We start from the raw sequence: 21,289 nt of genomic DNA, 5'->3' as shown, positions 1-21,289 counted from the left end.
ACCTCACATCTATCTATCAGCCTCACAATCTATGTATCTATCAGTCACAGAGTCACAGAATTGTAGGGGTTGGGGGGACCTCAAGAGATCATCGGGTCCAACCTCCCAGCCAAAATAGGTTCCCTAGGACAGGTCGCACAGGTCAGTGTCCAGAGGGGTCTTGAATATCTCCAGAGCGGGACACTTCACAACCCCCCTGGGCAGCCTGTCCCAGGGCTCCATAACCCTCACTGTGAAAAAGTCTTTCTGCATGTTGGTGTGGAACTTCCTGTGCTCCAGCTTGCAGCCATTGCCCCTTGTTCTGCCCACACAGACCATTGATAAGAGGCTGGCCATTTTCCCCTGTGTCCAACACTTCAGATACTTACAAACATTAATAGGACCACCTCTTAACCTTCTTTTCTCAAGGCTGAATAGTCCCAGCTCACTCAGCCTTTCCTCGTAGTGGAGATGCTTCAGGCCCTTCATCATCTTTGTAGCCCTTCTCTGGACTCTCTCCAGGAGATCCCTGGCTTTTTTGTCCTGGGGAGCCTAGAACTGGACACAATACTCCAGGTGGGGCCTGACCAGGGCAGAGTAGAGGGGGAGGATCACCTCCTTTGACCTGCTGGCCACTGTCCTCTTGATGCCCCCCAGGATCCCATTGGCTCTCTTAGACACCAGGGCACACTGCTGGCTCATGGCCAAACTGTCACCCACCAGCACCCCCAGGCCGTTCTCTGCAGAGCTCCTCTCCAACAGGTCATCCCCCAGCCTGTACTGATTCCAGTGGTTATTCCTCCCCAGGTGATGATGTCAGGCACTGTTAGGAACGATCCCTTTGTAGGGACAAACATGAGTCCCAAGGGTACTGGGGCTGCTACTGGGCTACCTGGCATGGTTTCAGGACAGGAACATATTTCTGCCCTCAGTCCTCTTGTTTGGGAGCTACTGCTGGAGCTTTATCAGTTTGAAATATGGACACTGTTAGCACATGAAAGTGACATAGGCATCGTTAGGACCATTCCCTTGCCAAGGAAAGTCCTGAGCTCAAAGGTTATTTGGGCTGCTATTGGCTTCCTTGGGAGGTTTCAGGCCAGGAACATCGTTCAGCACTTAAACCTGTTGTTTTGGAGCATTATCTGGGCATTTAGCATTTTCTAATGTGGACACAGGTAGAGCCTGAAAAGGACATGAGGAGCTTTTAGGATCATTCCCTTGGCCTCGGAGGAGACACATTGTCCTCATAGCAAAGTGGTGGAGTCACCATCCCTGGTATTATTTAAAAGGTGTGTAGATGTTGTGCTTGAGGACATGGCCGAGAGGTGGACTTGGCAGGGTTAGGCAGTGCTTGGAAACAATGATCGGAAGGGTCTCTTCCAACATAAGCGATTCCATGATTCCATGGCACACTGCCAGGAAACTCCTGTTCTGTCTTGGTGGGAAAGTATTGTCATTGCTGACAAGGAGTCGAGTGGTTCAGCTGATGAAAATGTGCTTGTAAAATTTTTATAAATGTCAGGAGACAATGAAAGAAAGAAAAATTCATGCACATTTCCAGGCAAATCTCATGGAAATAGAGCCCAGCTCGTCATTGCAACGTGTATGGGTCATGTAAGACCTGGAGATACTTAATTAGGAGTAAGATGAACTTCACCGATCTTATTATAGCTTAGACAAAGAAGAAACACAAAATGCAAAAAACTAAAAATACCTATATAGGTCCTAACGTGAGTTCCGTGGCCAGCGATATGCAGAAGAAGGTGAACAGTTTGTTGCTGCTTAGAAACACCCAGTCATCAGTTTCCACAGGGCATCCTTGACCTCCTGGTTCCTCATGCTGTAGATGAGTGGGTTCACTGTTGGTGGAACCACTGAGTAAAGAAATGCCAATACCAGGTCCACAATAAGGGAGGAGATGGAGGGGGGCTTCAGGTTGGCAAACACAGCAGTGCTGATGAACAGGGAGACCACGGCCAGGTGAGGGAGGCAGGTGGAAAAGGCTTTGTGCCGTCCCTGCTGCGAGGGGATCCTCAGCACAGCCCTGAAGATCTGCACATAGGACACCACAATGAACACAAAACACCCAAAACCTAAACAGACACTGACCACAATGAGTCCAGTTTCCCTGAGGTAGGCATCTGAGCAGGAGAGCTTGAGGATCTGGGGGATTTCACAGAACAACTGGTCAACAGCGTTGCCATGGCAGAGGGGCAGTGAAAATGTGTTGGCTGTGTGTAGCACAGCATGGAGAAACCCACTGGCCCAGGCAGCTGCTGCCATGTGGACACAAGCTCTGCTGCCCAGGAGGGTCCCATAGTGCAGGGGGTGGCAGATGGCAACGTAGCGGTCATAGGCCATGACAGTGAGAAGAAAGTCCTCTGTTGAGAACAAAAATAAAAGGAAAAAGAGTTGAGCCCCACATCCTGTGTAGGAAATGGCCCTGGTGTCCCACAAGGAATTGGCCAGGGATTTGGGAACAGTGATGGAGATGTAGGCAATGTCAGTAACAGAGAGGTTGAGGAGGAAGAAGTACATTGGGGTGTGGAGGTGGTGGTCACAGGCTATGGTGATGATGATGAGGCCATTGCCCAGGAGAGCAGCCAGGTAGATGCCCAGGAAGAGCCAGAAGTGGAAGAGCTGCAGCTCCCGTGTGTCTGCAAAGGGCAGGAGGAGGAACTGGCTGATGGAGCTGCTGCTGTTGGACATCTGCTGCCATCAACTGTGGAGACCTGTGAAAGGAGGAAAAGGCAGCAAGAAGTTAAGGAGCTCCTCTTTGACAAAAACCTCTAGCAAGTCTTAGGGAACATCCTCAGATTGACTCTGTATTCAGGAAGATTTTGTCAGGTCCCTTTTGGGACCTCTGCTTTGTGCTGGCTTGAGTGTGCCACTGCTGGGAGGAGGGTTGGCTGTGGGCTCTGGAGAACTCAGTCCTGCCTGGCAGCAGTCAGTAAATAGAAGGATGGTGTGATCTCAGAATAAATCACCTGTGGATAGAAATGAGCTTTTCAGCACAGTCACGCCAATCTGACCCGAGGGCAGAGCAGAGCTTTGGAGCTTTGGTTTTCTCCTGCCTGTACCTGAGGAGTGTTTCTCTTGTCAGCACTGCCTGACATTGCTGCTGCAGTGCCAGTGAAACCTTCCCCTGAGTGCAGAGTGGGGAGAGCTGCTCTGTCCATCAGCCCTGCTCTCAGCTGCCCTGTGCTGGACGCTCTGTGATCACACCCTGCTGATCCCTGCAGAAGAAACTGGACCCCACAGAGAGCTGAGGAATCCAGTCTCACAGGGCAGAGCTCCAAAGCCCTCCTACGGTCTCATCCTACCCAAGGAGGATCTCTGCTCCCTGCTCCCAGCCAGGGACACACAGGGCTCAGTGCAGCTGCCCACACACAGGTGATGAGTGGCATTGCCACGGCCTCTGTGCCGAGATGTCTCCTGCATGGGGCTCCTCTCTGGGGCACAGGAGTCCCTGGGAGAGCGGTGCCATTGTGGGAGGCAGCTGCAGCCCAGCAGGAGTCCCAGGAAATCCTCAGTCCTACAGATGGGGGTACTGAAGTGAGGGTCAGCTCAGTGCCAGCCCCACCAATGGACGTGCCCAGGGCCCCAGGTAATGGTGGGACAAAGGGAACAAAGTAATGAGGGGAAAGAGTGAGAAATATTCTAGTCAAGGCTGGAAGGACAGGGACAGGCAGACTGGCACTCGAGTTTCTCCTCATTGGGCATCAGGCTAACAAGGAGAAGACTCAGCTTCAAACTCTTGAAATCTGGCTGCAGAGTCTGTTCTGGGTGGCAGAAAACTGGTGGTTGCTATGGGAAAGGTTCAGCACTGCTCGGGATGTCAGGGATGTCTCAATTCCCCACTGCCAGGGCATTACCGGCAGCAGCTCCTTCTCCCTCCCTGACAATGTCTCTGCTGCCTGGAGCTGTCCCTGCAGCTGCTGCTCTTTGCCCATCTCACCTCCCGCTCTGTGCTCAAAGACCTCATCCAACCTGCCCTGTGCTCAGCTTGGCTCTGCAGACCCCTCCTGGCATCAGGGCACTGCCCCAGGGAACCTCTGTGTGTGCAGGGCTCAGCCCAGGCTCCAACTTCTTCATGAGAATCAAGTTTTCACTGCATATTCTCAAGGGGAGAAATAAGTTCTCATCTCCCACACTCAGCACAGCCCACAGGAGAGGAAAAGTCAAAGCAAAGACTCTGCCTTTGGAGAAATATTCTCTTTGCAATTTCTCAAGGATCAGCTCTGGCTGGGAGCAAAGCTGACCCATGCAGCACTTTCTTACAGCAGAAGGACCTTACGTTGCCCTTCCCTGGGTCACTGCTTCAACCCAGAGGTGCTGTCTATATCCCTGTGGAAAACCCAGCAGGCAGGCTGAGTGCTGACCCTGGCAGCAGCAGAGTCCCTGCACCAGCAAACAGACCCCGAGGGCATAGGGACCCTGCTCACAAGGACAGCCCTGGGCACCTCTCAACCATGCCCAGGAGAAGACAGTTGTCCTGCCCTGTCCCTCTCATGGGGCAGAAGGGCATCCCTTCCAGGCAGCACTTTCTGGTCCTAGAGAGAACCTGTCCTCCTGACAGAGCCCACACACTGCCCCATGTCCCAGCTTGAGGAGATCCCTCCAGGAACAGAACCTGCATTGCCCTGCACCCACAGACATACCAGGCAGAGGCTGTGGAGATTTCTCCTGCAGTGAGCTCTCAGCATCCATCAGCTCTCTCAGCCTCACAGGTCTCCCCTCGGTGCCTCCAGGCAGTGTCCCCAGCCCTGTGTGCTTGGCAGAGGAGCTGCTCCTGGCCAGAGCTGTCTCTCTGCAGTGCTGCTGGGTTGCCATGAGCTCCCTCCATCCCAGGAGCCTCTCCCAGATCAGCAAGTGAAGACCAGTTCTTCTAGGCTCCCTTCTGGGTCCTCAGGCCTCATGGGAATATTTCTCTGATCTCATCTCTGATGTTCCCTCCATCAGCTTGGGAGAAATCCTTCTGTCCAGCAGAGTCCTTTCTCCTGATCAAACCAGAGCTTGGCAGGAGAATCACCTTCCCTTGTCTCCCCATGAGACAGGAGCCCCAGGCCTGGGACAGGCAGGGAGGGATCCCTTTACCCCTGTGAAAGGAAGGGGTTTAGGTGAGCATTTGGGCATTTCTTGGTGTTTCACAGGGACAAAATCAGGAAAAACTAATCTGCAAAGCTCTGTACTTGGGCAAATAGGAAACCAGAATCCAGAAAATATCCTAGATATCAAAAAAGATAGTCCTGCTGCTGCCAGGACAAACTGACATCTGGAGAGCTCACATCAGAGCCCCATACAGCCAGTGGCACCCTCAGCCAGCAGGAAATGCACCTCCCAAAAAGGACCTTTCCCATATCTAATAGAAGAGGGAGAGGCAGTCCTTGGGTCTTCCATGAGAACCCTTTCATTAGTGAAGAGTGCCCCAAGTTCTCACTGCCTTGTTCTCCTTGCACAGGGCTTCCTGCAAAGAGGCAGAGAACATCCCATAGCAGCTTCATTCCCCACTTCCTCCTCCTGCCCTTGGCAGACACAGGGGAGCTGCAGTGGGTTTCTCAGTGCTGTGCTGCTCACAACCAATACATGTTCCCTACCCCTCTGCAAGGGCAATGCTGGTGACCAGTTCTTCTCCGCAATCCCCCAGATCCTCAGCCTCGCATGTTCAGATGCCTACCTCAGGGAGACTGGTCTTCTTGTATTGAGTACCTGTTTAGTTTTGTGGTGTTTTGTGACATACCTGAGGAGGTTTTAGGTCAGGAACATCTTTCATGCCTCACACCTTTGGTTTGGGAAACATTTCTGCACAATTAGGAGTTTCTAAGTTGGACACTGGTAGAGTATGAAAATGGTGCCAGGCACTGTTAGGACCATTCCCATGTCCTAGGAATGCCCTCATCCCAAGGTTTTAAGGGCTTCTACTGGGATACCTAGGGATGTTTCTGGCCAGGATTATCTTTCAGCTCTTGCACTTTTCTTTAGACAGTTATTGAGGGACATTTAGCAGTTTAGAAAATGGACACTACTGGTAGAGTCAAAAATTATGTCAGGCAATGTTAGGACCATTCCCTTTGCTTTAAAATCCTTGAGCCCCAAGGTTACTGGGGCTGGTAGTGGGCTACCTGCTTGAATTTTAGGTTAGGCACATCTTTCAGCCCTCGCATCTTTTGTTTGGGAGATATTGCTGCACGATTAGCATGTTCAAAGGTGGACACTAGTAGAGCTGGAAAATTACATCAGGCACTGTTGTGACCGTTCCCTTGGCAAGGACAGTCCTGAGCCCCAAGGTTACTGGGGCTTCTAGTGTGCATCCTGGGGAGGTTTAATGCCACGAACCTTTTTCATCCCATGCACCTTTTGCTTGGGACCTATTGCTCTACATTTAACGGTTTTTCAAAGTGGAAGGTTGTAGACTCCGAAAATGAAGTCAGGCACTTTTAGGAATGTACCCTTAGCAATGAAAGCCCTGAGCCCCCAGGTTAGTGGTCCCGTTTGTAGTCAACATGGGGAGGTTTCAGGCCAGGAACTTCTTTCATTCCTTGCACCTTTTGTTTGGGAGCTGTTGGTGCAGTTTGGCAGTTTCAAAGGTGGAGGACTGTAGAGCTGTGCAATGACATCAGTTCATTCTCTTGGCTAGAAATGCGTTGAGCCTTAAGGTTACTCATGCTGCCAGTGGGTCACCTTGGGGTGTTTCAGGCCAGGAACCTCTTTAAGCTCTCACCCCTTTTGTTTGGGAGCTGTTGCTGGATGTTTAGAAGTTTCCAAGTTGGATGCTGGGAGAGACCAAAATTGACGTCAGGAAAATTTAAGACTGTTCCCTTTACTCTGAAAACCCCGGTTAATGGTGCTGCTCGTGGGCAACCTGGGAAGTTTTCAGGCCAGAAAAGTTTTTGGGCCCTCACACCATTTGTTTGGGAGCTGCTACTGGATGTTTTGCAGTTTCTAAGTGGGACACTGGTAGAGCCTGAAATGCTGGGAGAGCTTGAAAAAGACATCTGTATTACTAGGACTGTTCCCTTGGCTAGGAATGCCCTTTGCCCCAAGGATACCAGGGCTGTGTGTGGGCTACCTGGGGAGGTTTCAGGCCAGGAACACCATTCAGCCTTCACAGATTTATTTGGGAATTATTGCTCTACTTTTAACATTTTTGAAGACTGACACTAGTAGAGCCAAAAAATGATGTCAAACACTCTTAGGATCGTTCCCTTGGCTAGGAAAGCCCTGACCCTCAAGGTTACTGGGGCTGCTAGTGGGCATCCTGGGGCGGTTTCTGGCCAGGAACCTTTTTCAGCCCTCACACCTTCTGTTTGCCACCTACAATAAAGGTAGGAGATTCTCCCTGGCCCTCCTTTCCTTATTAATGTATTCATAGAATTAAGGAGAATCTCCCATCTTTACTGGATCTTGGTGGAACCACTGTGACAGAGAATGAAGAAAAGGCTGAGGTACTTATAATGCCTTTTTTGCCTCAGTCTTTAGTGGTAAGACCAGTTGTCTCCTGATACCCAGACCCCCAAGTGGAAAGACGGGGACAGGAAGTAGACCAAAGCCCCCATCATCCCAGGGGATTTGGCATGTGACCTGCTCAGCTGCTTAGATCTGCACAGGTCTATGAGTCTAGATAGGACACGCCCAAGGGCACTGAGGGAGCTGGCAGAAGTGCTCCCCAAGCCACTTTCCCTTATTTACCAGCAGTCCTGGGTGACCAGGGTGGTTCCACCTGACTGGAAGCTGGCACATGTGACACCCATCTGCAAGAAGGGCCAGAAGGAGGACCTGGGGAACTACAGGCCTGTCAGCCTGACCGCAGTGCTGGGGAAGGTGCCCATTACTCATTCTTCAGGCAGGCAGCCATGAAATCTCTCAGAGAAGCCTGAGAAGTATCAAAAGAGACTTCAGGGGTTTAGGGAGGCTGGTTGAGGGAGCGGGAGTGCAAATGCTGTTTTCCTCTATCCAGTTTGGGGCAGTGAACACAAAGTGAGCTAGGAAAGCAGAGGTGTTGAATAGGTGGCTGAGGGGCTGGTGCCACCTCAGGAACTTTGGATTTTTCAATCATGGGTCAGTTTACTCAGCACCTGAACTGATGGCTGCAGATGGGTGTCACCTGTCTCCAAGAGGGAAAAGAATCCCTGCTCAAGAGCTGACAGGCCTGATTGGCAGGGCTTTAAACTAGGTAGGAAGGGGGGAGGGGATATAGTGAGCCTTGCTAGGGTACAGCAAGTAGCCTCTAGCTTTGTTGTAGATTCAAAGGGAGAAGAGGGTAAAATTCAACGAGGTAGAGAAGGGCTTGGGGATGCTGAAATTCTACAAGATTGTAGGGAAATACCTCTACAGTGTCCCATAGGAACTTCTGGGGACTCCTCAGAGGAGGTAGTATTGTTGACTCTCCTTCTGGAACCTTCTAATGTCCCTCTAGGAGGCAGTGGGGGAAAACTTCAGATTCCTCCCAGAGGGTTGAGGGAGGGATCCTCAAAAGAGGTGGTGAGTCAGGAAGCCCAGCTGAAGTGTCTTTACACCAATGCACACAGCATGGGTAATAAGCAGGAGGAGTTGGAAACTGTGATGTCACTGGAAAATTATGATCTAGTTGCAATCAGGGAAATATGATGGGATGATTCCCCCAGCTGGAACACCCCTGTAGAAAGGTATCACCTTTTCAGTAGGGATAGGCTGGGTAGGAATGGTGGGGGGGTTGCCCTCTATGTTAAAAAGTGGATAGACTGTGAGGAGCTCCCTCTGTGAAGTGGCCAGGAGCAGGTTGAGAGCCTGTGGGTCAGGATTAGGGATGGAGCTAATAAAGCTGGTGATAGGGGTCTACTACAGGCCACCTGATCAAAGGCCTGCTGATGAGGCTTTCCTCCTTCAGCTGCAGGAGGCATCACAGTCACAGGCACTCATCCTGATGGGGACTTTAACCATCCTGATATCTGCTGGGAAAACCACACGGCGAGAGACAAGAGATACAGGAGACTCCTGGAGTCTGTAGATGACAACTTTCTGGTTCAGGTTTTGGACAGATGGACCAGAGGCGATGCACTGCTGGACCTGGTGCTCACCAATGTGGGGGAGACCAGTCAAGGTGTTAAGGCTGGAGACAGCCTGGGCTGCAGCGACCATGCCCTGATTAAGTTTGTGATCTCAAGGAATGTGGGCCTGGCACAGAGTGGGATCAGGACCCTGAACTTTGGGAGAGCAAACTTGAGGCTGTTTAAGGACTTGTTGGCCAAGATCTTCTGAGAGGTGGTCCTTAGAGACAGAAAAGTTGAGGACAGCTGGCTACTCTTTAAGGATGCCTTTCTGAGAGCTCAAGGGCTCTATGTCCCTCTGAACAACAAAGTGAGCAGGAGGGGCAGGAGACCAGCATGGCTGGGAAAGGACCTGCTGGCCAAACTGAGGGAAAAGAAAGGCAAATCCAAGCTCTGGAAGCAAGGGTGTGTAGACTGGAAATACAGGGTTGCTGTTGGGAATTGCAGAGATGGGATCAGGAAAGCCAAGGCACAGATGGAACTGAGCTTGGTGAGGGATGTTCAAAACAACAAGAAGGGATTTGACAGGTACATTGGCCAGAAGAGACAGGCCAAAGAGAACGTACCCTCTTTGGTAAATGAGACAGGAGAATTGGCTGCAACTGATGAGGAGAAGGCTGAAGTATTGAATGAGTTCTTTGCCTCGGTCTTCTCTGGCAGCCAGGATTCTCATCATTCTCAAATCCCAGAATCTTGCATCCCTAGAACTCTAGGTGGGAACTGGGGGAGTAAATCTCCCCCCCCCCCTCCCCCTCCCCCCACTGTAATAGCAGAGCAAATCCGAGACCACCTCATGAGACTGAATGTCTACAAGCCTATGGGGCTGGATGACATGCATCACAGGGGCCTGAAGGAGCTGCTGATGGGACTGCTGAGCCGCTCTCCATCATATTTGAAAAGTCATGGCTGTCAGGAGAGGTCCCTGGGGACTGGAGAAAGGGTCACATCACTCCTATTTATAAGAAAGGGAGCAAGGAAGACCCAGGGAATTCCAGACCGGTGAGTCTCACCTCTGTGCCTGGGAAGATCATGGAACAGATCCTCCTGGATGACATGTTGGAGCACATGAGGGATGAGCGTGTGATCCGGGACAGCCAGCACGGCTTCACCAAGGGAAGGTCGTGCCTCACCAATCTGGTGACCTTCTCTGATGGAGTGACAGCATCGGGTGATAAAGGGAAGGAACCGATGTCATCTACTTGGACTTGTGCAAGGCCTCTGACACAGTCCCCCACCACATCCTTATCTCTAACTTGGAGAGAAGTGGATTTGATGGGTGGAGCATCCAGTGGAGAAGAAACTGGTTAACAGACCGTAGCCAAAGGGTGGTGGTCAATGGGTCTGTGTCCAGGTGGAGGCCGGTGACCAGCGGTGTCCCCCAGGGGTCTGTCTTGGGACCGGTGCTCTTTAACATCTTTATCAGTGACACTGATGATGGAATTGAGTGCACCCTCAGCAAGATTGCGGATGACACCAAGCTGAGTGGTGTGGTTGACACACCAGAAGGACATGAGCTGTCCAGAGGGATCTTGACAGGCTGGAAAGGTGGGTGAACTTGATGAGGTTCAACACTGCCAAGGGTCAGGTGTTGCACTTGGGCTGGAGGAATCCCAGACACAGATACAGACTGAGAGAAGAGCTCCTGGAGAGCAGCCCTGCTGAGAAGGACCTGGGGATTCTGGTGGATGAGAAACTTCACATGAGCCAGCAGTGGCTCTTGCAGCTCGCAAGGCCAATGGTATCCTGGGCTCCATCAGAAGAGGGGTGGCCAGCAGGGACAGGGGGGTGATTGTCCCTCTCTGCTCTGCCCTCGGGAGGCCCCATCTGGAGTCCTGTGTCCAGATCTGGGGCCCCCAATACAAGAAAGATGTGGAACTGTTGGAGAGGGTTCAGAGGAGCCACAAAGATGATGATTAGAGGACTAGAGCACCTCCCCTGCGAGGAGAGCTGGACTTGTTCAGCCTGGAGAAGAGAAGGCTGTGGGGGACCTCATTGCAGCCTTCCAGTCCCTGAAGGGAACATACAAACAGGAGGGAAATAAACTTTTTAAAAGGGTAGAGACTGGCAGTACAAGGGGGAATGGATTAAAGCTAAAGGAAGGAAGGTTTACATTAGATATTAGGGGGAAGTTTTTTACAGAGAGAGTGGTGAGGGACCTGAGAGACAGGTTACCTCACACCCTGTGATAAAATTAGCATAATAAATACCTTTTTGGCCAGAAGCTACTCAGCCAATCTGAACCCCTGCCTGGTCCAACAGTGTTGACAGATGGATCAGGAAAAACTGGAAAGGCTGCAGTAGTCTGGCAAGAGAACGGACAGTGGGAATCTGAAATAGCACTGCAACAAGGATCTCCCCGAGTGGTAGAATTGTGTGCTATGGTTTTAACCTTTGAACGGTTTCCAGGCCCTGTAAATATCATTACAGACTCAGCCTATGTAGCAAATTTAGTGAAACAGCTGGATAAGGTGTTCTTACTGCCTTGGACAATCGACTACTGCTTGCAGTGCTGCTTGCTGTGTGGAAGATGATACAGCAAAGACAAGAACTGTATTTTGTCAGGCACATCTGCAGTCAGACAGATTTACCAGGGTTTTACGCTGAAGGAAATGCCCAGGCAGACACACTGGTTTCTGCTCTTGCCCTAGGGCCTGTCCCTAACATTTTCCAACAACCTAACCTTTCTCATCAGTTTTTTCACCAAGGTTTTTTAGCCTTGAGGGAACAGTTTGGATTATCACATTCAGAAGCATGCTGCATTGTGGCTGCCTGTCCAGAAGGTCAAGGGAATCACATACCAGTGTTCTGTGGTACCAACCCCTGCAGACTGCAAGCGTTGCAGCTTTGGCAATCAGATGTTACACATGTTAATGAATGTGGGCACTTGAAATGTGTGCATGTAACTGTGGATACGGACTCTCATGCACTGGTAGCTACAGCCCACACATGGGAAAATGGAAAGGATGTTATGTGACACTTCCAAAAGGCATTTTCCATTTTGGGGGTGCCAGGGCAAGTGGAAACAGACAATGGTCTGGCTTATGTTTCATGGAAAGTCCAGTCTCTTTTGCTTTGTGGGGGGTTTCTCACATTACTGGTATTCCCTATTCCCTGGCAGGACAAGCAATTGTTGAACATGCTCATGGCACACTGAAGCATCAGCTTCAAATACAAAAAGGGGGAATGTTGGGAGAACCACCACAGGCACGGCTGGACAAAGCCCTTTATGTTCTTAACTATTTCTCTTGCAGAGATGATTCTGATGTTCCTCCAAATTTTCTTCAGTTCTTTTTTTTCTAAATCGACCCTGCAAAAAGGAGTTAGGGTCCAAATAAAAGACCTAGTCACAGGCCAATGGTCTGGTCCCCATGACCCTTTGACCTAGGGAAGGGGTTATGCTTGTGTCTCTACAGATCATGGACCACAATGGGTACCTTCAAGAGATGTGAAGCCGGTATTACCTGAATAGAGGGGAGATAATTGCTGCCAGCTTGTTTCTTCCAGGAGCTGCTGCTGCAAAGGGTTTGACTCAATTAAATAAGGCAGCCTGTTGGTTGGCAAAGCAAACAAATGTAACAGCAAAGACACTAAATGCCCTGGCTACAGATGTGGATTCTGTGAGACACGCTACTTCACAGAATTGTGCAGGAATTGACTTCTTGTTACTGACTCATGGGCATGGATGTCAGGATTTTGATGTGCTGCAGGAATCTGTCTGACCACTCTCAGTCGATTCACGTGAGCATGCAGAAATTAATAGATCAAACACAAAAGATACAGAAAGAAAACAGATTCTTTGGACTGGACACCTTATTTAATGAGTGGTGAATTTCAGGATGTATATTGTCAATGGTCAAAACCAGATTGTTGGTTTGGGTGATTGTAGTAGTTGTCTTACTCTTACTGCCATGTTTGTTGAGCTTCCTGCAAAGGGCCCTGCAGAAATCTCTACAGCAGTTTTTGGAAGACAAATACAAAAAGGGGGAATTGTCAGGGGAGGCAGCAGCATGTCTGCTAGCAACCCGGTCCTGATGACTGAAGAAACTGACCTTGACAACATTCCTGCATTCCCTTGTGTGGAGAATGCACTCTGCAACAAGCTCATGGAACAGGGTGATAGTCAGGCCCAGGTGCAGACTGCCTGGAGCCAACAAGGTGGAAAAAGATGACCAATGAAAAAAGTGTAAAACGACCCTTTAGCCTATAGTGTTCTTATGTGTTGTTTGGTTAATACTATAAAGAATCTGTGTAGTTGCAATAAAGCTGCTGGAGCATATTAAAACACACTGATCACTGAATGGTGTGTCGTGTCCGTCTCTACAATGACAGGGCCTGTTAGTGCTTCAAGGTACTTTGGCCATTACTCCTGACTTGGACTTCTGGAGAGGATTCTTGACTCTCTTCTTGGTATCTTGAGGTCTTTGGACTCAGAAGAAAAGACACCATGTGGATCATTAACATCCAGAAAGTCATTACAAACATGTCTCTCCACGTAATTGTCTTTAAAAAAAATGAGACTTGTTTAACTAATTAGTAAGGTTTTATTTGAGTGATGAAAATTTCAAAGGAGTTTCACAATGGAGGATTTTTTAATGTACTTATAAAACTAACACCAAGGGGAGGTCCAGGGAGAATCTCCCACCTTCATTGGTTGCTGGCAGGGCGGGGGATGGGTGCAACCATTCTGATGGAGGACAAAGGAAAGGCTGAGGTACTAATGCCTTTCTTTCCCTCAGTCTTTAGTATTAAGACCAGTTTCTCTGCTGATACCCAGACCCCTGAGAAGAAAGATGGGGACAGGAAGTAGACAGAAGCCCCCATGATCCCAGGGGAATTTGTTAGTGTCCTGCTCAGCCGCTTTGATCTGCACAAGTCGATGGGTCCAGATGGGATACACCTGAGGGCACTGAGGGAGCTGGCAGAAGTGCTCACCAAACCACATTCCCTTATTTACAGGCTGTCGTGGCTGACTGAGGTGGTTCTGCCTGACTCAAAGGTGGCACATGTGACACTCATCTACAAGAAGGGCCAGAGGCGGTCCCAGGGAACTGCAAGCCTGTCAGCCTGTGCTGGGGAAGGTGATGGAACAAATCATCTGGAGTTCCATCATGTAACAGAGGCAGGAACTCAGGCAATCAGGCCCACTCAGCATGGGTTTAGGAAAGGCAGATTGTGCTTGACCAACCTCATTTCCTTCTATGACAAGGTGACCTGCTTAGTGGATAAGGGGAAGGCTGTGGATGTGGTCTACATAGACTTCAGGGAAGCCTTCACTGTCTCCACAGCATCATCATGCAAAACTCTGTACACCTTTCCAGGAAGACATGATACAAAAAGAGCAGAGCTTTTCATTATGGAGTGTCTGGGTCACACAAGACCAGGAGATTCTGCATTAGCAATGGGATGAATGTGCCCCATGGTATTAGAGAATAGACAAAGTAGAAGAAAAAATAAAACAAACTAAAAACCTATTAGGTATAGACTGGTCCTAATGTGAGTTACATGGTCAGTAATACACAGAAGAAGATGAGCAGTTTATTTGTGCTTAGAAACATCCAGTCCTCAGTTTCCCTCAGCATCCTTGAGCTCCTGGTTCCTCATGCTGTAGATGAGGGGGTTCACTGCTGGTGGAAACACAGAGTAAAGAAATGACACTACCAGGTCCAAAAATAGGGTGGAGATGGAGGGGGGAATCAGGAAGGCAAACACACCAGTGCTTAGAAACGGCAACTCATGGTCAGGTGGGGGAGATTTGGAAAAGGAGCCATCCCTGCTCCGAGGGGATCCTCAGCACAGCCCTGAAGATCTGCACATAGGACACCACAATGAACACAAACCCCCCAAAACCTGAACAGGCTCTGATTCAATTTTCCTTGAGCTAGGCACCTGCTGGAGGACAGTGATGATATTAATAGAATCACAAAGTCATGGAGTACCAGGCTGGAAGGAAACTCAAGGAACATTTGGTCCAACTGACAAGTGCTCAGTTTCAAGAAAAGCACTGGGAGGGCTTTGGTAGGAGGTTAAGGAATTGGGGGGAACCCATAGGTGGTCGCAGAGGTGTGGAGGGGGCATAGGGGACACTGAGGGGAGATATGGGGAGATTTAGGAGGGATAAAAAAAGGTTGGGAAGTATGGGGGTCTTGGGGGGCTGCCAGGGGTACTGGGGCAGGGGTTAAGGATGGGCTGGGGGGGGAGACTAATGCATGGTGGGCACGCATGATTGCTGAAGGGAGGGCTTATGGAGGGGGCGTAGAGGGGCGCTTGGGTGAGATATGGGGGGGATTTGGAGGAGGAAAGGAATGTTTTAGGAGGGAAATATAGTACTGGGGTGTACAAAAGTTAGGCTACAAAATTTAAGGGGGAGCAAGGGAGGGGGTGCACCCATAGGTGCTGAGGGTGGGCATGGGGATGTTGTAGGGGGAATCTGAGGGGGGGATATGGGGGAATCTGAGGGGTGAAAGGGGAGGTTTAGTCCAGTAATATGGTGCTATACGTTCCAGCTATACCAGTGTCCACCTTTCAATCTGTTAGATGCCCAACAGTACATCCCAGGCAAAAGGTGGGAGGGATGAAAGATGTTCCTGGCCTGAAACCTCCCCAGGTAGCACACTGGCAGCCCCAGTAACTTTGGGCCTCAGGGCTTTCCTTGCCAAGGGTCGCTCCTAAAAGCACCTGGTATCATTTTCAGATTCTACCAGTGTCCAAATTTGAACATGACAAACATAGAGTAATAGCACACAAAGAAAAGGTGTGAGGGATGAAAGATGTTCTGGGCCAGAAACCTCCCCAGGAACCACACTAGGAGCACCGTTATGCTTGGAGCTCAGGGCATTCCCAGCCAAGGGAATGGTCCTTGCAATGCCTGTATCATTTTCAGGTTCATTGACATTTGAAGATGCTACACATCCAGCAATAGAGTCCCAGGTTCTTTGACACCTCTTGCTGTCATTTACTTTAATGCACCACAACTTTGAAGAGCCACCTGCAAGGAGATGTGTACTGCTAAGAAAATGGCACTTCACTTCAAACAGACCTTGACAAACTCTGGGAATTTGATGAACAGGAATATTGAGAATGTTTTAAACCAGGAGAGATCTTCTCCTCTTGACCATATTTTGGCTGGACTGGAGTGAATTCTCGTGCTGGCAGCCCCTAGAGTTCTGTGGTTTGGATTTGTAAGCAAAAAAGACTGAATAAACCTGTTTGTTCCTTGCTGAGCAGGGCTTGCACAGCATCAAGGGCTTTTGACTAATTTTGCTCCAGAAATGAGTCAACTGGGAGTGCACAAGTACCTGGAAGGGGACAGAACAGGCCCAGCTGATCATAACTGACCAACAGGCTTATCCATACTGTATGACTGCAGGAGTGAGCCCACCATTGTGTTGTACTTGTTGTCTGCAAAGGTGGCCTGGTTCTGGCCAAGATAAAGTTAATTTTCTTCGTAGGGGCTGGTGGAGTGCTGAGGGAAGCAAACTGTGCTACAGAGAAATAATATAAGAAAGGAAGTCCACGTGAAACCACAGCTTTGGAGGTCAGAGAGTGGAAGTGAGCATAAAGAAATGTCATTCTGACCTTCTGGTAGCGCTGTGATGCAAGAAATGCCTTGGAGGAAGCCTGGCTGAGCTGGTGGCTTTGTGTTTGTGAGAACAGCTGGAGAGGAGGGAGAGACAGCAGTACAGGCAGGGACATGGTGGGGTGAGAATGAGGTGGGGGAGTGCATTGGGTTCCTACAGCCTGCAGGGAAACAGGCACAGGTGTGGGGCAGGGTGGGATGGGCTGCGGTGAAGATGGCAAAGGGTGCTGGCCAGGTTGAAATGCCCTGATAGAAACAAGGTCTTTGCCCCCTTGGTTATGTCTGATGTCCCTGACCCAAAGGCTTCAGAGGAGCCATATTGTCCTCACAGGCATGGAGCATCATTGCCTCCTTGCACCCACTGCAGGGGAGGCCACATGTGTCATAGCCCTGTCCTTCCCTTGGCATCACACACCTAAGGAGAGTGACACAGTCAAGGGTGAAGATCTCCCTTCCCAGGGACTGGGGGTCAGCACTCTGCATTTCTGCTTCATCAGACCAAGCCAGGGTGTCCTCAGCATCAGAGCTGCCTGTGCCTTGCCTGGGTTTGTCCTCATGGCCTCTAGTTGTCTGCTCTAACAAGCCCATGGGGAGGTTTGTCAGTAGTGGCTTCCAGCAGGGCCTAGAAATGTTTCAAGGTACTTTGGGCATTATTCCTGACTTAACTTCTTGAGAGGTTTCATCACTCTCCTCTTGGTAGCTGAGGTCTGTGGACTCATAAGAAAACGAATCGTGGGGCTCATTAGCATCCAGAAAGCCATTACAAGCATGGCTCTTCAAGTAATTTTAATGAAAGAACTCAAGACTTCCACAACTACTTGGATTTTACTTGGGTTTGAACAGTTTAGCCATTTAAATAGTTTAGCAGTTAAACATGACACAGTTTAATAACCATGAAATCTCTCCCCTCAGCTGCTGCTACGGCCAAGCAGCGTGTGAAGGGGGTCAGCTTTCAGAGGACATTCTCTCCCAGAAGAGTTTTGATCAGATACATAGAAAGGTCACTTATCAACACACTGAACTTCTGACAGTTCATTGGACTTCTGAGACATGGGATGTTTTCCAACTCAAAGCAGACACCAGAGACCTGGGTGGCATCTGAATCACCAAGGAGCAAGCAGAAATGGAAACCAGTGATCAAAGAGAAGTGCATATGTCCATCTAGTCTGCTGAAAGGATGTCCTTAGGCATGGCCAAATCATCAGGAGTGCTGGAAACACCTGAATGATGAGGGAGATGAAAGACACAGCTGAGCGGTAATGCCGGTACAGGGGAAGGTAGGTGAGTGTTTCTTCTGCTGCCATGGGCACCAATCCTGGAAATTCCCCTTCTGTCACGGTGGGAAAGCATTCACATTGCAAATAAGTAGTCGACTGATTCAGCTGAAATAAATATGCTTGTAATTTATTTCTAAATATAAGGAAAAAATAAAAAGAAGGGAAAAATGGCCTTTGCAGGCAGACATGATGCAAAGAGAGCACAGTGTCTGGGTCACACAAGACCGGGAGATACTTCGTTAGGAATGGGATGAACATGGACCATGCTCTTATAGCTTAGACAGACTTGAGGGCAAAAAAAGAAACCAAATGCTTCTCCTCCCCCAGCTAGAAAACCTTTCTAAGTAGGGAGTGGTTGTGATGTGAATTACATGATCTGTGCCAGGAGCAGTTTATTATACTTTATAAATATCCAGTCTTCAGTTTCCACATGGCATTCTTGAGCTCCTGGATCCTCATGCTGTAGATGAGGGGGTTCACTGCTGGTGGAAACACGCAGTAAAGAAATGCCACTACCAGGTCAAGAAATAATGAGGAGAAGGAGGGGGGCTTCAGGTAGGCAAACACAGCAGTGCAGACAAACAAGGACACCACGGCCAGGTGAGGAATGCAGGTGGAAAAGGCTTTGTGCCGTCCCTGCTTTGAGGGGATCCTCAGCACAGCCCTGAAGATCTGCACATAGGACACCACGATGAACACAAAACAACCAAAAAATAAGCAGATACCAACCAGAATGAGTCCAGTTTCCCTGAGGTAGGCATCTGAGCAGGAGAGCTTGAGGATCTGGGGGATTTCACAGAAGAACTGGTCAAGGGCATTGCCCCTGCAGAGGGGCAATGAAAATGTATTGGCTGTGTGCAGCAAAGAATAGAGAAACCCACTGGCCCAGGCAGCTGCTGCCATGTGGACACAAGCTCTGCTGCCCAGGAGGGTCCCGTAGTGCAGGGGGTGGCAGATGGCAACGTAGCGGTCATAGGCCATGACAGTGAGAAGACAGAACTCTGTTGTGATCAAAAATAAAAAGGAAAAGAGTTGAGCCACACATCCTGTGTAGGAAATGGCCCTGGTGTCCCACAGGGAATTGGCCATGGCTTTGGGAACAGTGGTGGAGATGCAGCCAAAGTCCAGGACAGAGAGGTTGAGGAGGAAGAAGTACATGGGGGTGTGGAGGTGGTGGTCACAGGCTATGGTGATGATGATGAGGCCATTGCCCAGGAGAGCAGCCAGGTAGATGCCCAGGAAGAGGCAGAAGTGCAGGAGCTGCAGCTCCCGTGTGTCTGCAAAGGGCAGGAGGAGGAACTGGCTGATGGAGCTGCTGCTGTTGGACATCTGCTGCTGTCAAGTGAGGAGACCTGTCAGAGAAGGAAAAGGCAAAATGAGAAGTCAGAGAACTCTTCTTCGAGGAAAAATTTTTCCAATTCTTAGGGAATACCCTCAGATTGACTCTCTGTATTCAGGAGGACTTTTGACAAGTCTCATTTGGGCGATCTGCTTTGTGCTGGCTTGAGTGTGCCACTGCTGCGAGGAGGGTCAGCTGTGGGCTCTTGAGAACTCAGTCCTGCCTGGCAGCAGTCAGTGAATAGAAGGATGGTGTGATCTCAGACTAAATCCCCTCTGGATAGGAATGAGCTTTTCAGCACGGTCACTCCAGTTTAACCCGTGGGCAGAGCAGAGCTTTGGAACTTTGGTTTTCTCCTGCCTGTACCTGAGGAGTGTTTCTCCTGTCAGAACTCCCTGACATTGCTGCTGCAGTGCCAGTGAAACCTTCCCCTGAGTGCAGAGTGGGGAGAGCTGCTCTGTCCATCAGCCCTGATCTCAGCTGCCCCGTGCTGGACGCTCTGTGATCACACCCTGCTGTTCCCTTTAGTACATCAGTGTCTTCGCTGTCGGGGCTGTCAGTGAGGTACCAAATCCCCACTGCCACAGCATTTCTGGGAGCAGCTCCTTCTCCCTCCCTGACAATGACTCTGCTTCCTGGAGCTGTCCCTGCAGCTACTTCTCTTTGCCCATGTCACCTCCCGCTCTGTGCTCACAGACCTCATCCCACCTGCCCTGTGCTCAGCTCTGCTCTGCAGACCCCTCCTGGCATCAGGGCTCTGCCCTGGGAACCTCTGTGTGTGCAGGGCTCAGGAGATGCTCTGACAAGTCCTAATGAAAAATGAGTTTGCACTGCCTGCTGCAAAGTTATCAAGAAATCTCAGCTCTCACTTCCCACCCAGTCCACAAGAGCAGAAAATTCAAAGCAAAGTCTTTTTCCCTGGAGTGGAAAATGCATCCTTGGTGTTCTTGAAAAGTCCCTCTAAGTTGACGTGGATCTGCTGGACCTGGGAGCAATTCGGGGCTGTGCAGCACCATTTCTTAGAGCAAAAGGACCCTCCACTGTCCTACTATGTGTCACACTTTACACCTATAACATATTTCTGCAGCAATGCTGATGGAAGCCCACGAGGCAGGCTGAGTTCTGACCCTGGCAGCAGCAGTCTTTGCCCCAGCACACAGACCCCCAGGGCACAGGGACCCTGCTCTCAAGGACAGCCCTAGGCACCCCTGGGTGCACACGCTGCTTCATACCTCTGCAGCCATGCCCAGGAGAAGACAGCTGTCCTGCCCTGTCCCTCTGATGGGGCAGAAGGGCATCCCTTCCAGGCAGCACTTTCTGGTCCTAGAGAGAACCTGTCCTCCTGACAGACCCCACACAGTGCCCCATGTCCCAGCTTTAGGAGATCCCTCCAGGAACAGAACCTGCATTGCCCTGCACCCACAGACATACCAGGCAGAGGCTGTGGAGGTTTCTCCTCCAGTGAGCTCTCAGCATCCATCAGCTCTCTCAGCCTCACAGGTCTCCCCTCGGTGCCTCCAGGCAGTGTCCCCAGCCCTGTGTGCTTGGCAGAGGAGCTGCTCCTGGCCAGAGCTGTCTCTTGTCAGGGCTGCTGGGTTGCAGTGAGCTCCCTCCATCCCAGGAGCCCAGCCCAGCTCACAGCAGAGGAGCAGGCGAATACGTCACATACTCCATTCCCCAGAGTGTCCTGTGAGGTGTCCCTGGAGCTCCAAGTAACTAACTTGGAAAGACACTAAGTCTTTACTGACTTTCTCTCCCTTGGATGGGGAGAAATCCTTCTGTCCAGCAGAGTCCTTTCTCCTGATCAAACCAGAGCTGGGCAGAAAAGTCACCTTTCCATGTCTCCCCATCAGACAGGACCCCCTGGTCGCGACAGAAGAGGGACTCTTTCCTCCAGTGAGAGTCAATCCAGACCCAACATCCTTGCTTTGCAGCCCTGGGGCTGGAAGGGGACACAGCTCTGACCTATGACTGCCACAAACCCATTGCAGCTGGGATTCCTCTTGCCCCAGTTTGTGTGGCAGAAAAATCAAAACCTTCTGCCATGGAGCTGCTGTTCCCAGCTCCCATGGGAATTACTGGGGGCAGAGGC

At 50.3% G+C, this 21,289-nt stretch overlaps 1 pseudogene across 1 annotated transcript; it reads right to left on the bottom strand.

Annotated features, from left to right (window-relative positions):
- Positions 1-1,761: 1,761 nt before the first annotated feature.
- On the bottom strand, positions 1,762-19,187 carry LOC311203046 (olfactory receptor 14A16-like; annotated as a pseudogene). Its single transcript has 2 exons — positions 18,854-19,187; positions 1,762-2,360 (listed from the first exon to the last, which is right to left on the bottom strand). The product of its transcript is annotated as an olfactory receptor 14A16-like (transcript).
- Between the last annotated feature and the right edge of the window lie 2,102 nt (positions 19,188-21,289).

The sequence above is a fragment of the Gallinula chloropus genome (assembly GCF_964237585.1).
Source record: "Gallinula chloropus genome assembly, chromosome: 35".
In the NCBI taxonomy this organism is placed as follows: Eukaryota; Metazoa; Chordata; class Aves; order Gruiformes; family Rallidae; genus Gallinula; species Gallinula chloropus.
This window is presented reverse-complemented; position numbering and strand designations above follow the sequence as displayed.